Consider the following 14863-nt stretch of genomic DNA (forward strand, 5'->3'; position numbering starts at 1 on the left):
TAATCCGACAAAGTTGCTACATTAAGAGGAATACACCTGGAATCTCTGGAGCATAATTGTCTAAACAAGGAGGGGGCTCTGGTTGGCTGGCTGTCTCTACCTCGTCCTGCTGCCGCTCGTTTAGGTGGTATTGAGACTGATGAGCTGGAAACGTAGATATTAAGTGAACTGTGACACTGACCTGCATTGCTACCGGCTGTTAGGTGCGCAAGGAGAACCTTTCAGCTTAAGGGTTTCCTGACACCTGTTGCAGTATTGGTGCTGCAGAGCGGGTAGACCAATGACTTTTCCTAGGACTGGAACTGAAATTCTTGGAAATGTCTGAACCCTCATTAATTTGGTTTGTATGAGAATTGACTGAATCTGCCATGCCTTATAAGCTTTCCTCCATGTTCGAATCTCCCTTGGCTGTATCGCTATGATTTACCATACTATTTGAATCACTATAAAATCTGATCTGTTTAATCCTGTTTTTGCATTTCAATACCCTGAGGCATAGATAAAGGATCTATAAAATGTCCTCTGTTGATTCTGACTCATTATTTCTGGGTTTATTCTGTCTCTAATAAGATTTTACAAATTGGAAAATGCTTGTTTATGAAAGTTTGAACAAAATATGGTAACAATGATCTATTCCAGGTCCTCATATGATAATTGTTAATCCCCTGAGTATTCTAGTCCCTTGCATCATGGAGCAAGATCCATAGGAGGATTGGTATTGTTGACTGAGGTAAAACAATAATGGTAGTTTTCCAAAAAACAGGAGTTTTTGTTGAAATGGGCCCAGCAAGTAGAGTCAGGTAAGATGAGTTTGTTTGAAAATAACGCTATTACAGATTTGGGTAACACACGTTGCAAAAGTTTTATGGTAGCATGTCAGATGGTTATTTACTGTCTGTCAAAACTGGGATATAACGGGATGATGATTAGGGACATTATAGATTTTCTTTAAGTTTAAGGTTCAATGATCCTCTTAATCAATATCAGTTTTTTGAAAAACGACAAGACTACAAGACAAAGTTGTTTAATTATAAATATGGTTGTGAAAATTATCATCACATATGATTGTTAATGAAGATTAGGATGTCTTTTGCTTTAGTAGAATAGAACTGTCCTGTTGAAGTTGATTTCACGTCCGAGGTGGCCTAAAATCCTGGGATATACACCTAACGTGGGTCTCAGTGTGGCATACGCTGGGTAAGTTTTTCTGCTGTTTTGAGGGTGCTGTGCATGAGACGTCATCACCATTGCCACCAGTGAAGGGAGAGAACCTTGGGAGTGTGTGGCAAGTTAAGATCATTGGGATTTTTCTCAGAGTATTTCCGAGGAGAATTCTAATGATTGATAAGTAAAATCATGCTAGTTGAGCTTTCGCTGGGTTTGAATGAAAATATTCTTGGTTGTATGGAGAGACATACAGCCAGATTCATGATCCAAAATTGCGATCGCAATAGCTGCGAATTAGCTATTGCGATTGCAATTCAATGATCTGCAATTCATGATAAGAAAAATGACCAAATTGCGAAATCGCAAAATCGATTTTGCGAAATCGCAAAAAAAATCGCAGAATCTAGGTGGAACCCCCTTAGCAAATCGGAATTTGCGAGAATCCACTGATACTGCGATTTTATTCGCGAATTCGCGAAATAATTGCAAACCAAATTCATCAAAAATCGCAAATTGGGAAAAATCACAAAATCGCTATTTGCGAGCCGCAATTTAAGGAGAACCCAAACCAGGTGGTAACCATGAAGTCAATAACAGGACTCTACATGGTGGTTAGGCGGCGAAGGCTCCAGGCTGCAGCAAGGAACAGACGCAGGATCCAGGAGCGAATTTTCGCCAGCGGATCACACTTCTGGGCCGAACTGAGGAGCAAATCTACTCAAAGTACCGGCTGAATGGGGCATTGATTACAAAGCTCATCCGGGACCTTGACCCCCTGATGCAGCACCCAACAAGGAGGACCAATGCCCTGCCCACCCATGTCCAGGTCTTGTGCAGCCTGCACCTCCTGGTCTCGGGAAGCTTCCAGGGGATAGTTGCCGAAGCAGGGGGGATCTCCCAGAGCACCATGTCGCGCTGCCTAAGGAGTTTCCTGGTGACCATGCTGACCCGGCTACACCATTACATCACATTCCCGACCACCCAACAGGACTTGAATAAAACCAAGCTTGATTTTAACAACATTGCGCAATTGCACCATGTAATTGGATGCATTGACTGTATCCACATACACATCTGCCCACCTGCACAAACAGAATACATGTACCTGGAACCGCAAGTCCTACCACTCACTGAATATCCAGATGGTGTGCAACGCTAAGACAATCATCACAGACATAGTGGCACAATACCCGGGGAGCACACATGACTCCTTCATATTCCGGCACAGCGGCATGCACACACGACTGTCCAGGGGAGACTTTGGCGAAGGACACCTTCTAGGTAAGTACACATGCCAACAAACAGTACATTGCGACCATGTAGCTGCTCATAACAGGCACTCACCCTTTGCTCCTTTCATTCAGGTGACAGCGCCTACGGTCTCCGTGAGTACCTCCTCACCCCATACCTCAACCCTGCCACACCACAGCAACGACGTTACAATGCTGCACACATCCGCACAAGAAATTGCATTGAGCGGACATTTGGGCTTTTGAAGAGCTGATTCCGCATACTACACAAGACTGGTGGGGCCCTCAATTACCAGCCTGAGGTCTGCTGCCCCATCGTGGCCGTGTGTGCAATACTCCACAACATTGCTACCAAGCGGAGGATACCTGTAGAGATCTCTGGCAGTGAGTCGGAAGGGGACAACCGCCCACCTGCACATGCGCCTCATGCACGCGGGGAGAATCCTGCTGAAGGACACAGGCGCCGCAACCAAATTACGATGCACTGTTTCTAGTGCACCCACTCCCCTCACCCAACACTTCACTCATGCATGACAAATGAAATAATGACATGAGTCAGATTAACTTGTGCATATCAAATCTTATTGTTTTTTTCACAATAAAGTAATTATATTTTCTTTATATTGCATAAGAGCTGTATTAACTCATACATCCCCATGTTTGTGAAGAGGGCATGCTTGTATCATCAGCATGGCCCTGCAGGTACATTACAAAGTGTCAGTGGCGCCTCCGGGTGGACGCTCCCAGTCACCTTTCGACTTTCTCCACATCAGCATTAGCCTGTGAGGCTGCAGTGGGCCTGGTACTGCGGCGGGGTACCGTCACCAGCGGCACCGACAGGCTGCTGTGGCTGGAATTGCCCTCACTGGCATCATCCCCCCCACTTGCTTGCCCATGGCCAGTCGCCTGCAGACTCTGCACTGCTGTGGTGACTTGCTCCAGTGCCCTAGCGACGCCCTGGCAGCATTGCACCATTTGGATCTACATCGCTAGGGAGCGACGCGATAGTTGGGAGGTGGAATTCCCGATAAGATGATTGGAGCGTGTGTAAGCTGACAGGCGGGTCAGCAGCTGGCGGTGGCGGTGGCGGCGGCGGTTGACATCCTGCTGGGACAACAGGACCTGGCTGTTTTCACGAACAGCAGCGGTCATGATTGCATGCTGTCAGTGAGCTGTCCCACTTTACGTGCAATCTTGTGCAGCTGCAGGTGGATGGCTGCCAAGTGACGTTCTTGCTTCTGATGGACTCGGAGCATGCGACGTTCAATGGACAGGCCAGGATCCCGGACATTTACCCCCCTGCCAGCGCGTGTTGTTGGGTCACGCTTCTCCCTCACCAGTCCGCTGGACTGTGATCGCACAGTGGCTGTGCGCCTTGTCTGCTTCCGGGCTGCAACTGTTGTGGCCTGTGCCACTGCCATGGGTGTTACACCGGGTGGTTGTGGCGCGCCTGTGGCTGCAGGTGTGGCACTTTCCACAGGGGCAGATGGTGGTACTACTGCTGCTGGTGCTGCCTGTGATGGTCCTGGTTGGTCTGAAGGATGGCCCTCTCCCTCGGTGTCGTTGGGGTTGTCGTCGATGTGTAGGGCCTCACTGTCGGTGCTGGGTTGTTCTGTGCCACCTGTGATGTAAATGGGACCGTGATTAATGACATGTTTCTTGCACATGGGAGGTTGCTACATGCATGCAGGCTAGCATTCCCTGACTGGCTTTAGGAATAACTCTCACTTAACGGGTCTGGCTGTATGGGGCTATCTGGCAATTGTGGTCACACTAAAAGTCCCACAATGCAATTGGGCATTTCTGGTGTGCATGGCCTGCATGACTGGGGTTTTCTAATGAGTAGCTCTGGAGTCATGGCCATTGTCAGGGGACAGGGTCGCAGTCGCATGGCACTTACCTTGGGATTGTTGGGTGGGTCGGGAGGAGTCCAGCCGGGTGACCCCCACGCATGCTTCGGGATTCGGGGTGTCCTCCACAAGGCCCTCCAATGGGGTGTTGGGTGGTACAGTGGGCTCTCCTCCTCCGGTTGCAACTCGCTCCCCCAACCTCTCTGCAATTCGTTCTTTTGCACGCCCCCTGAGGTCATACCACCTCTTTTTAAGTTCGTCAATGGAGCGCTGGGTCACTCCCACTGCATTGACCTTAGCGCGGATGCACAGCCAAATGCGCCTCTTGTCCGCCTCAGGCACCCTCCGTGAATCCTTACCGAAAAGCCGGTCATGGTCCTTTCTGACTCCCTCAATTAAATATTCAAGTTCCTGCTCGGAATATTTAATTTTCCTTTTTCTTCCAGGGGCAATGCTCCCACTGCTTCCTGGGACATTTTCTAGGGTTGTTTGTCTCCTGGTTTGCTGCTGCAGGTGGTCTGTAGTGGAGCTCTGGCCAGTGCTGCTTCCACTTTCAGGCTCAGTGAGCAGTATGAGGGAGGGAACTGCCTACTTCCTGGTTGTGATGTCATCATTGTGCTCGAAATGCGACTTCCTGTTTTTGGGATTTCGGTAATTGCGAGATCGCAATTTCAACACGGAAAAAGGGCGATTCTGCCATTTTTATGCGATTTTGGCAAAGTCACAATCGGCAATTGCGGCCAATTGCGATACGCTTTTTTTGATCGCATTTCTTCATGAATCCCATTCTGCAAATTCTAAATTGCGATTCGGTAATTATCGCAATTTGGAATTCGCAGATTGTGGCTTTGATGAATCTGGGGGTTTATTTGTTTTAGTGGAGCAGACAAGGTTTGTTTTGTATTTCGATAGATTTGATTAGGAACAGTATTGAGAAAAAGCAAAAATTGTGAAGGGAGGTTCCATCACTGTGAACAGTTGATTTGATGCCATAATGTGTTGCGCTGTGATTGGTTGTTCGTTTCAGAGGAAATAGCACAGTGATTGGAGGTTAGAACGATAAATACGGAAGTAATACCTTTCCTTTGGAAGTACAGCGAGGTTGTTGTAAGGTAGCATATAGTTCAATTGGTCTGAGGAAAAAATCATGAAGTTTAAAATGATTAAAAGCATTGGTACATGGGGGTGAGCCTATTCCCTCTAGGGAAGGAATACCCGTAGCACCTGAAGGTACGCCAGCTTTGCACATGTCTTTAGAGAAAAGATATCATACTTGTGCATGGCTAGAAAATTTGATGAAATATACTGAAAAAGATAGTCCCTTAGCTTTCCCACTGTATGGTACCTTTAACATTCGAATTGTAGAAAATTTGATGAGACAAATGAATGATATTAAACTGTTGTCTAGACCAATGCAACTTGAAGCTCTTGAAGAATGGGGACATGTAGCCCATCAAAAACAAAAGGAAGAAAACATCAGGGTAGATATAAAAATACCTTGAATGGATACATAGAAACTTAGTGGGATTCACAGAAAAATATGTGGAGACAGAGCATTGCAGAGGGAGCTCAAATGTATCTTGTATTAGTAGCAGAAAACAAGGAAGGAGAAACATTTAAAGAAAAGAAGAAACATTTAGAGAATTCTCAAGCTCATGCTCTGCCTCTTACTTTAACTGAAGAGAGTGTTGATGAGATGGATGATGAGTTATTGAATGAATTATTAATAAATCGACCTCCACCATATAATGAAGAACAGTCACAGCAAAGAAGAACCCCTTTTGTGGGAATACCATCAGATGTAACCATTTTACCCATTTGTTCAGATTCCGAAAATCCCTTTTATTCTGAAGGACAGACATCCAGAGAAATAGAATTTAATAATCCTGTAATATCAAATGCTTCAGATGCTCTTTCAGTTCCGGTTACAATAGGACCAGTTGTTCCCCTATATCAGACAGGGATAGGAGTACAGCAGGTACATACGTTAACCATACCTACTGGATTGACAGGAATAAATACTATGGTGCAAGAATTAAGTAGAGAACAAAACAATCAGAATTTAGCATTTTCACAGCAGAGTACTTTGACACGAGAAAATAAATTGGGAATCAGTGAAAGGGCAATGCCATCAAATAAAGGGAGGTCAACCCCGTTATCCAGTACCACAGAGATAGTGTCCGAAACTCCAAGTAGAGGTCCACAGGCTATGACAGGTAAGGTTTTACAGATGGGATCCCAAGGGTTAGAAGACACATGTCACACCACGAATGAGGGACGCTAGTGGGGAATCTCAAGAGGGAATATTAAATACAGCTGTACAGCCTACCCCACAGGAACTTGATGATTGGATTAGGGACATAGCTCCTACTACCCTTGAGAAAAATACAGCGGGGAGAAATAATGCAGGGACAGGAAATGCAAAGGATGACACTTCAGATATAGGTAGACCTAAAGTATAGTTAGAAGAAATGATTATGGGAACAATTAGTGCCGAAAGGATTGCAAAATACAGCAACAATGAATTACTGTTTATTTGTAAAGATATCACCAGAAGAGCTAGAATCACTCATGAAAAATGTGCCGAAGTAGCACAGAGGTATGCGTGGATGTACAGAAATCAAGGGCGTTACAGAAAACTTACAGACTCGATTTTAGTGACAAAGATTTAGAGAGTTTAAACCCATCAGGAAAAAGATTGCAGATTAATGAGTAATTGACCACCCTCAAGAGATGGGGAGAATTAGAGAGATGGGAAGGCAGATGAGCTAACAAGAAAGAAGCGTCAGTGATGACCATGCCCATGTATCCTTTGATTGAAAAGGAAAATGGAGAGACTGAGGTAAAAACATATTTGATGAGAGAAGTACCAGGAGGAGGATGATCAATCTCATCTGCGAGGCAAGTGCGGGCATTGGAAACGTGAGTATAAGTTTAACCCATGAATCAGATGAATGGTCAGGCAGTGCAAGGGAAGGTCACGCAGATCCAAAAAGGTGATATGATACAGAATCAACAGATGGCGAGTCAGAAAAACCAACATTTGAATTTGCCACAAGCTCCTATGCCTCAATTGAATGGTCAAGTGTAAAAATACAATGTGAATATGGATTTTCACACAAATGATCAGATTGCCCCGAATGCTTGGGTAACTTCACATTACTTAGTACAAATTGGTGACAGCAATTCAGAGATGTTCCAATGATGGGGCCTGAGAGAGGAGGAGGAATGCATGCTTGGCACATCCTTAGAGGTAGACCATGGTGATCCTTTTGTGGATGGCAAGGTAATAGGAACACCTATTCCATGCCTTGTAGGCACTGGTGCCACCCGTTCCACTTTGAGAACTGTGGAAGTTCCAAACGTATCCCTCTCGGGAGAAAGAATCCAAGTTGTAGGAGTTTCTAGTCGATTAAAATCTACCCCAGTGACGGAACCTGTCAAAGTACAAATTAGGTTGTTTTAGGATCTGCATAAATTTGTGGTATGTGATGCGAATCCAGTAAAACTTTTAGGTCGAGACTTATTGAGTAAACTAAATTGTTCTATCTATTGCACCCCTAAAGGAATAGATTTTTATACCAGTGATGAAGACATTGTTTTCAAAATGGCCAAACAGAAAACATAAGTTGATGGATTGTTTCCATTACTTACAGAGAACAAGTTGCCCTTGAATTGAGAGACACAGCATTACCAGAAGTTTGGGATTTTATAGGAAATTATATTGGACTGATGAGAGGAGTAGCTCCAAATCGAATAACATTGAAATCATATGCAGAGTTTCCTCGAACACCAACATATAATTTGAGCCTGACACGTCTGATTGAAACCCTGATTGAACAAGGAATTTTGAGAGAATTTTTGGGTAGTCCATGTAATTCACCTATAATGGGTATTTGAAAACCGAATGGAAAAATAGGATTTATAGGATTTGCGAAAAAATAAATCAGATTGTAATACTCTGCTGTCCAATTGTACCAAATCCAGCTGTATATTTATATCACATTCCTTGTGAAATAGAATGGTTTTCTGTTATTGACCTGTGTCAAGCCTCTTTCTCCATCCCATTGCATCCGGATAGTCAATCTTTATTTGCATTCCTTTCCAGAAACTGTGTCTTGGCATGGTGCTGAGTTCCGCAAGGGTGTATAGAGAGTCGTTCGATTTTCCATCAAATAATGGAAAGAAATCTGGAGCCATTGGAGCTGGCAAACCACTCAGTTCTGGTACAGTACATAGATGACTTATTGGTAGCATCTGGTACACGAGAGGCTTCCATTTGTGAAACTATTGCCTTACTGAATCCTTTTGCAAAAAGTGGACAAGAGGTGACACCAGCCAAAAATACAGTTTTGCAAAAGAGTAGTTCTTCACTTGGAACACCACATTGAAAAATGATAGTGTCACAAGATCGGATTACTGCCATTCTGAAGATGAATTCATCCAGCACACAAAAAGAAGTTTGCATGTTTTTGGATGTGGTTGGCTATTGTCGACATTTGATTCCAAATGTTTCCTTGACAGCTAATCCCCTACAAAGGCGTACTCATAAGGATGTGTCTGATCCAGTTCCATGGGATGATGAATGCATGTGCTCTTTTAATGAACTGCGAGAGAATCTGTGTCGATCTCCAGATTAGGGAATGCCGGACTTTAACAAGAGTTTTACTGTTTTGCAGTGAGCACAAGGGTTGCGCATTGTCAGTTCTAACGCAGAAGCATGGAACTGCACGCAGACATGTTACTTTTCAGCTAATTTAGATCCTGTAGCTGCAGCCTTGCCTGGATGCTTGAAAGCCATTGCTGCTACTTGTGTGAGCTTGGAGCAGTGTGAAAACATTGTGATGGGTCATCCATTGCAAGTGCATGTGCCACATTCTGTTGAGATTTTGCTTACTCAAATGCAACATCTCACAAGCAGTCATTTGACATAGTATGAGCAAGTGATTTTGGGAGCTGAAAATGTGTCATTGGTGAGATGTACAAGTCTAAATCCAGCTACCTTGATGCCCTTATTGGGAAATGAAGTTGTGATTGATGAAGCAGATCATGATTGTTTGGATGTGACTGAATTATGCACGAAGCCGTGTCCAGATATTTTGGATGTGCCATTACCTGAGTTTGATCATGTCTCGTTTGTGGATGGATCATGTTTGAGAGATATCGGAGGAAACTTAAGAGCTGCATGTGCTATCTGTATGGTTGTGGGCGTGATGGAGGCATCTTGGTTGCAAGGTGTATATTCGGCTCAGGTGGCCGAGCTGATTGCACTTACTAGAGTATTTCTAAACAACTGAGACTTACCATATTCAAGGACAGCCAATATGGATTTGGGGTTTTCTATGACTTTGGGCAGTTGTGGTATCAACATGGGTTCATGATCTCTTTGGGTTCACCCATATGAAACGGAGAGCATGAAAAACCTACTGGTGTCATTACAACTGCAGGCCCAAATTGTGGCGGTGAAGTGTCCGGCCCACCAACAAGGAAAAGATTATGTGACGATCGGAAACCGCTATGCGGACGAGACGCAAGCTATAGCACTCTAATTACTTAAATTTTTAATGGGGATCCATTAAAAGAACAAGATTATTGTTTTTAGTTGTAGAAACATGGGAAGAGATCAAAAAATTATAGGATGAAGTGTCAGAAAGCGAGAGAGACGGGTGGATCAAAGCTGGTTGCATACACAAGGTGTGGGTGTCGACAGATGGAAGAAGAGTCTTACCTGATAGTTTATTGGGATGTATGTCACTACAACGCACACTTTTACAACGCATACATTTACAATGCATTTTTTACAACGCAACATCCATTACAACGCATTCCATTACAACGCATGCCATTAAAACGAAAATTAAAAAACTACATTTACAACGCATTCCATTACAACGCATAATACCTTTACAAAGCATACCATTACAACGCATAAAATTACATTGAATGTTTGGTAAGTATTGGATAGTGTAGGGGTAACATTTACTATTCTAACTCCAGGGGGTGCAACAGTAGGGTAAGTGTTGGATAGTGTAGGGGTAAAAATTACTATTCTAACTCCAGGGGGTGCAACAGTAGGGTAAGTGTTGGATAGTGCAGGGGTAAAAATTACTATTCTAACTCCAGGGGGTGCAACAGTAGGGTAAGTGTTGGATGGTAATGTTATGTGTTGTAATGGTATGCATTGTAATGCCTGTGTTGTAAAGACATGCGTTGTAGTGATATGCGTTGTAGCGTCATGCGTTGTAATGGTTGTGTTGTAATGGCATGCGTTGTAATGGATGTTGCGTTGTAAAAGTTTAGTTGTAATGGTAGTGCGTTGTAAAAGTTGCGTTGTAAAGGTTGTTTCTCGTGTATTGTCACCTATGGCAAGTAACTATCATGGTTTTGCACATGTGGAAAGAGATGCTATGACGTGCCTCTTTTGAGAAACATAGTTTAATCTCTGATTCAGAGCCGTCGCAGGAACATTGTGTGAAAGGTCTGGTATATATCAGCAACAAAATGTGGGAAAGAAAAAACTAGTCACCATGAGTCATGTAGGGAGATCTGGAGGACCCTTTAATAGGATGCAAATTGACTTTACAGAGATGCCACCTTGCAATGGACTAAAATATGTCTTAGTAATTGTGTGCTTGTTTTCTCATTGGGAGGAAGCTTACCCGACAAGGCGTAATGACAGCTTAACTTGCTACACTGCTTCTTAGAGAGCTCACTCCCAGGTTTGGATTTCCGACCTCTTTGGAATCGGACAGAAGATCACATCTCATCAATCAAGAGGTATGAGTGCTTTGTGCAGCATTACAGATTGAACAGAATTGACATTGTGCTTATCAATGGCATGGGCCATTTAAAGTAATTCTTGTAACCACAACTGTTAAATGTGGTGGTGTGCCTAATTGAGTACACGCTGCTCACACTCTCAGAGTCCCATTTCCCCTTGAAAATTCAGGATCTGTAGTAGATGAGCCAGTGGTTGCAGAGAGGCGTCCAGCTCAGGTCGGTCACCGAGTAGAGGGGCCGTCAGCTACTGGGTCTCGAGACACTGGTTCAGACAAGAGCCAAAGAGAGATATTCCCAGTTGGTAACGAGGGTCATACAAGAAGGGACCAATTTAGGCGAAGTATTAACTCAGCAGTAGTGAACAGTGAAAACGAAAATAGAGTGATAAGAGAAGACCAATGGCCCAAAAGAACTCACAGATTGAGGCAGATTTTATCCCAAGGCAGAATACCTCCAATTGTGATTGAAGTCTAAAGCCAATCTGAACAAAGTGACACAGATGATGATGAATCCACAGTGTGCAGATCAAAAAGAGCACGAATACCAAGTCAAAGAAATGCTGCTCTAGAGTGGACCTATCTAGCAGCTTCAAGGATTTGAACTCACAAAAACCACCCTGAAAAACCTGCTGTGATGAAGCATAGAGGGAAAAGGCCTGCACAATTATTTAGAGACAAAATACACTGGCCTATGCCAAATCTGTGAACTGAAACAGCTGGAAAAATAAAAAAGGAGGACATCGTTCCAAGGCACAGATAAGAGAAACACTACTGCAAACTTGTGCTATAAGGCATTCTTAGAAAATATTTTTTTTTCCTTGTCGATGGGGAAAATGAGTCCCCCTAAACAAGAGATGGGAAATCCAACCTTGTTATCATTAAAGGGTAAATGCACATGTGCTTGCTTTTTGGCTGTTTTCATTATAATACTTGTGTTGTTGCTGATAATATTAAACCTTACTAATCATGTTTATATGAAACATGACGTTAATCCTACCCCTATTACTAAATTGATAGAAGAAAATAATGATGGAATTGTAACAAATGAACTAACAGATAAACCTTTACATCATGATCAGTCTATTAACGATTTCTCATTAAATGTTTTCACTAAATTGTTGTATGAATATGTTGATACTATGGATGCTAGATATCATTAAGTGTGCATGCAACTACCTACCTCAGTATTAGAAGGAGTGACTTATCATCACTTACCTTTAACATATGTTTTTTCTTGTAGTTTCCTAACAAGCTTATTCGATTGCAAAGGGTAGTTTCAAAATTATTACTCAAACTAGAAAAATTTGAATGTCATCCCAGATGCAAGAAGTACTGAAATAATGGGTGAATTTTTCCAAGCTACATTAACAATAGATACAGTATATGGTCACAGACATAATCTGATTTGTGCTTTACATAGTGTAGAAAAGGATTTTATTAATTCAGTAGAAGACCGACGTGGGGAAATAAAAAAAAAATCTGAATCACAAATAAAAATTCCACCTTGGGCTCCTAGGGAGAATGAAATTAGGAAAGGGGAAACAATGCAGCTGTAGTTCTGGCAACGTTAAGGGAAATTATGCATATTGAGATGCAAAACAGAACACAATAACAAATTTGTTGGTTCCAGTGAATGTGATCATACTTTCCTTCTTGTAGGAGGGTTGGGGTAAATATTTAGCAGGGGCAGATCCTGTTTTTCCAGGGGTATATTATGTTTGTGGGAGAAATTCCTATTATAGGCTAACAAAACAATGGTGTGGATGCTGTTACATGGGGATAGTCTTTCTAAAAATTTTTACGTGTGGTACAAAACAGTGGAACCAAAAAAGTTAAACATACACGTCTAAAAAGATGAATATGTGCTGCTGAATTATTTGGGGATATCTTTTCTCGAATAATACTCTCAGTTTGGGTAATTCTAAATTCTCACAAAACCAGAAAACTGCCAACCGTAGTTGATCGATTATCAACCGATTGCTGCGAGTTTCCTTGTCATTGATACTGAAATGGTTGCTATCAGATCTATGGTTTAACAAAACTGGTTGCATTGGACGTTCTACTCGCAAAGGTGGCAGGATCTGTCGCGTTTTAAAAATTCAACAGTGTTGCACTTATATCCCAGAAAAAAGCAAAGATTTGCGGCGATATATTAGCAACATTACTAATTTGGGAAAGGAACTAACCAAACTAAAGGCTGATGATGCATGGCAATCCATTGGGAAAAGATTTTCATCAGTGAGAAAAAGGTTTGCGACATAGGGAAGTAGTTTAGTGGGAAAAATACTGACACCTATACTAACTATTGCTATTGGAATACTAACAATAATTTTATTAATTGCTATTGCAAAAGAACAAGTTTTGAAAAGAAGAACAAGGGAAATAAGAGAAAGAAAGCAGAAATGTAACTAGAAGATAGACAATGTGCATATTATGATGACAAATTAAAAGCATTAGAAAAAAATAGATTGAAATGAATGAAGACAACCGCAGTATAATGTGACATCAGATAAACATCAGATAAAGAAAATGATAATTGTGTAATGGCTTGATTTGCCTTCAAAGGGGGAATTGATTGAGTGCAGATGTTTTCTTGCATCTAACCTTACCAAATCCTTCGCTAGAAAATGATTGAGGCAATTATTTACGGCTATAACAAATGTGTGACAATGTCACATATATGAGAAAAACCACATGTGCAAAGTCTGATCTAGATACTGTATCGTAAAAGCATGCAGACTGTTAGAAACAGATTTTCTGAATGACAAATAACAATATCGTGAAAAGCGCATATTTAAATGCTATGTGTTTACGTGCTTAGAAAATGTAAAAAACAAAAGTAACTTAGAGAGAACGCTATAATTGCATATATCATTTTATCTGTGTGCAATAGGCGAATTTAATCTAACTTTAGAAAAAATGAGTAACATGCATCGGAGGACCTAAGGTAATTGGTATAGGTGACTGAGGTAACACAATAACGGTAGTTTTCTAAATAACAACAGTTTTTGTTGAGATGGGCCCAGCAAGTAGTGTCAGGTAATATGAGTTTGTTTGAAAATAACCCTATTGCAGATTCTGGTAACAAACTCTGCAACAGGGGCAAGCCTGATGCTTCTTCTGACAAAGTTGCATCGAAATCGAACACCTTTACTGTGAGGTCCCGCTGATGCTCTGGTTGGCTTGGAAGCCCAAAAATGTTCCAAGTTCCTACTTTTCATAATTTCTGGAGCAGCTCCTCTTGGTAATTTCAAAGCCTCCCAGGACATTATGGACACCACCTAGGGGCCAGGGTTCACTCCAGAATTGGTCATAGGCAGTGTCGAGTTCAGCTACATTTGCTACTGGTCAGCTGAACACTTCAGGAAAAAGATGTTTTCCAGCTTATTATGTCCTTGTTGACATTCAGGAGGTGAGCCAACTGATCGTCAGAGTCCACTTCTTAGTCTTGGATACAGGTAGGAACAGGTCCCGCCCTTCAGTTCTCCGCACAGATCTGTTCTGATGAGCTGTGGTTGAGGTACCAGCTTTGTGGGTTTCACTAGCCAATAGGTGGTGGGTAATTCTTGATACACTCCATAACCAATGAGGGAAACGTTTATAGGGCAAACATTCCCTCTTTGGCAGTACATCTTTCTGCTCCTCAAAGGAGCTTGTGTGCCAGGCAGGGGTGTGTTTGGGGAAATTAGCAATTCTCTCCTTATCTACTCCAAACAGGTTCTAACTGGGCTGGTGCCAAGCTGGATAAAGAGGGCCGCTGGAAAATAAAAGACTTTCTTCCCCAGGCCTTCCTTTACACTTAACTATTAGTGGGCAA

The sequence above is a fragment of the Lissotriton helveticus genome, chromosome 2_2, assembly GCF_964261635.1.
Source record: "Lissotriton helveticus chromosome 2_2, aLisHel1.1, whole genome shotgun sequence".
Classification (NCBI taxonomy): Eukaryota; Metazoa; Chordata; class Amphibia; order Caudata; family Salamandridae; genus Lissotriton; species Lissotriton helveticus.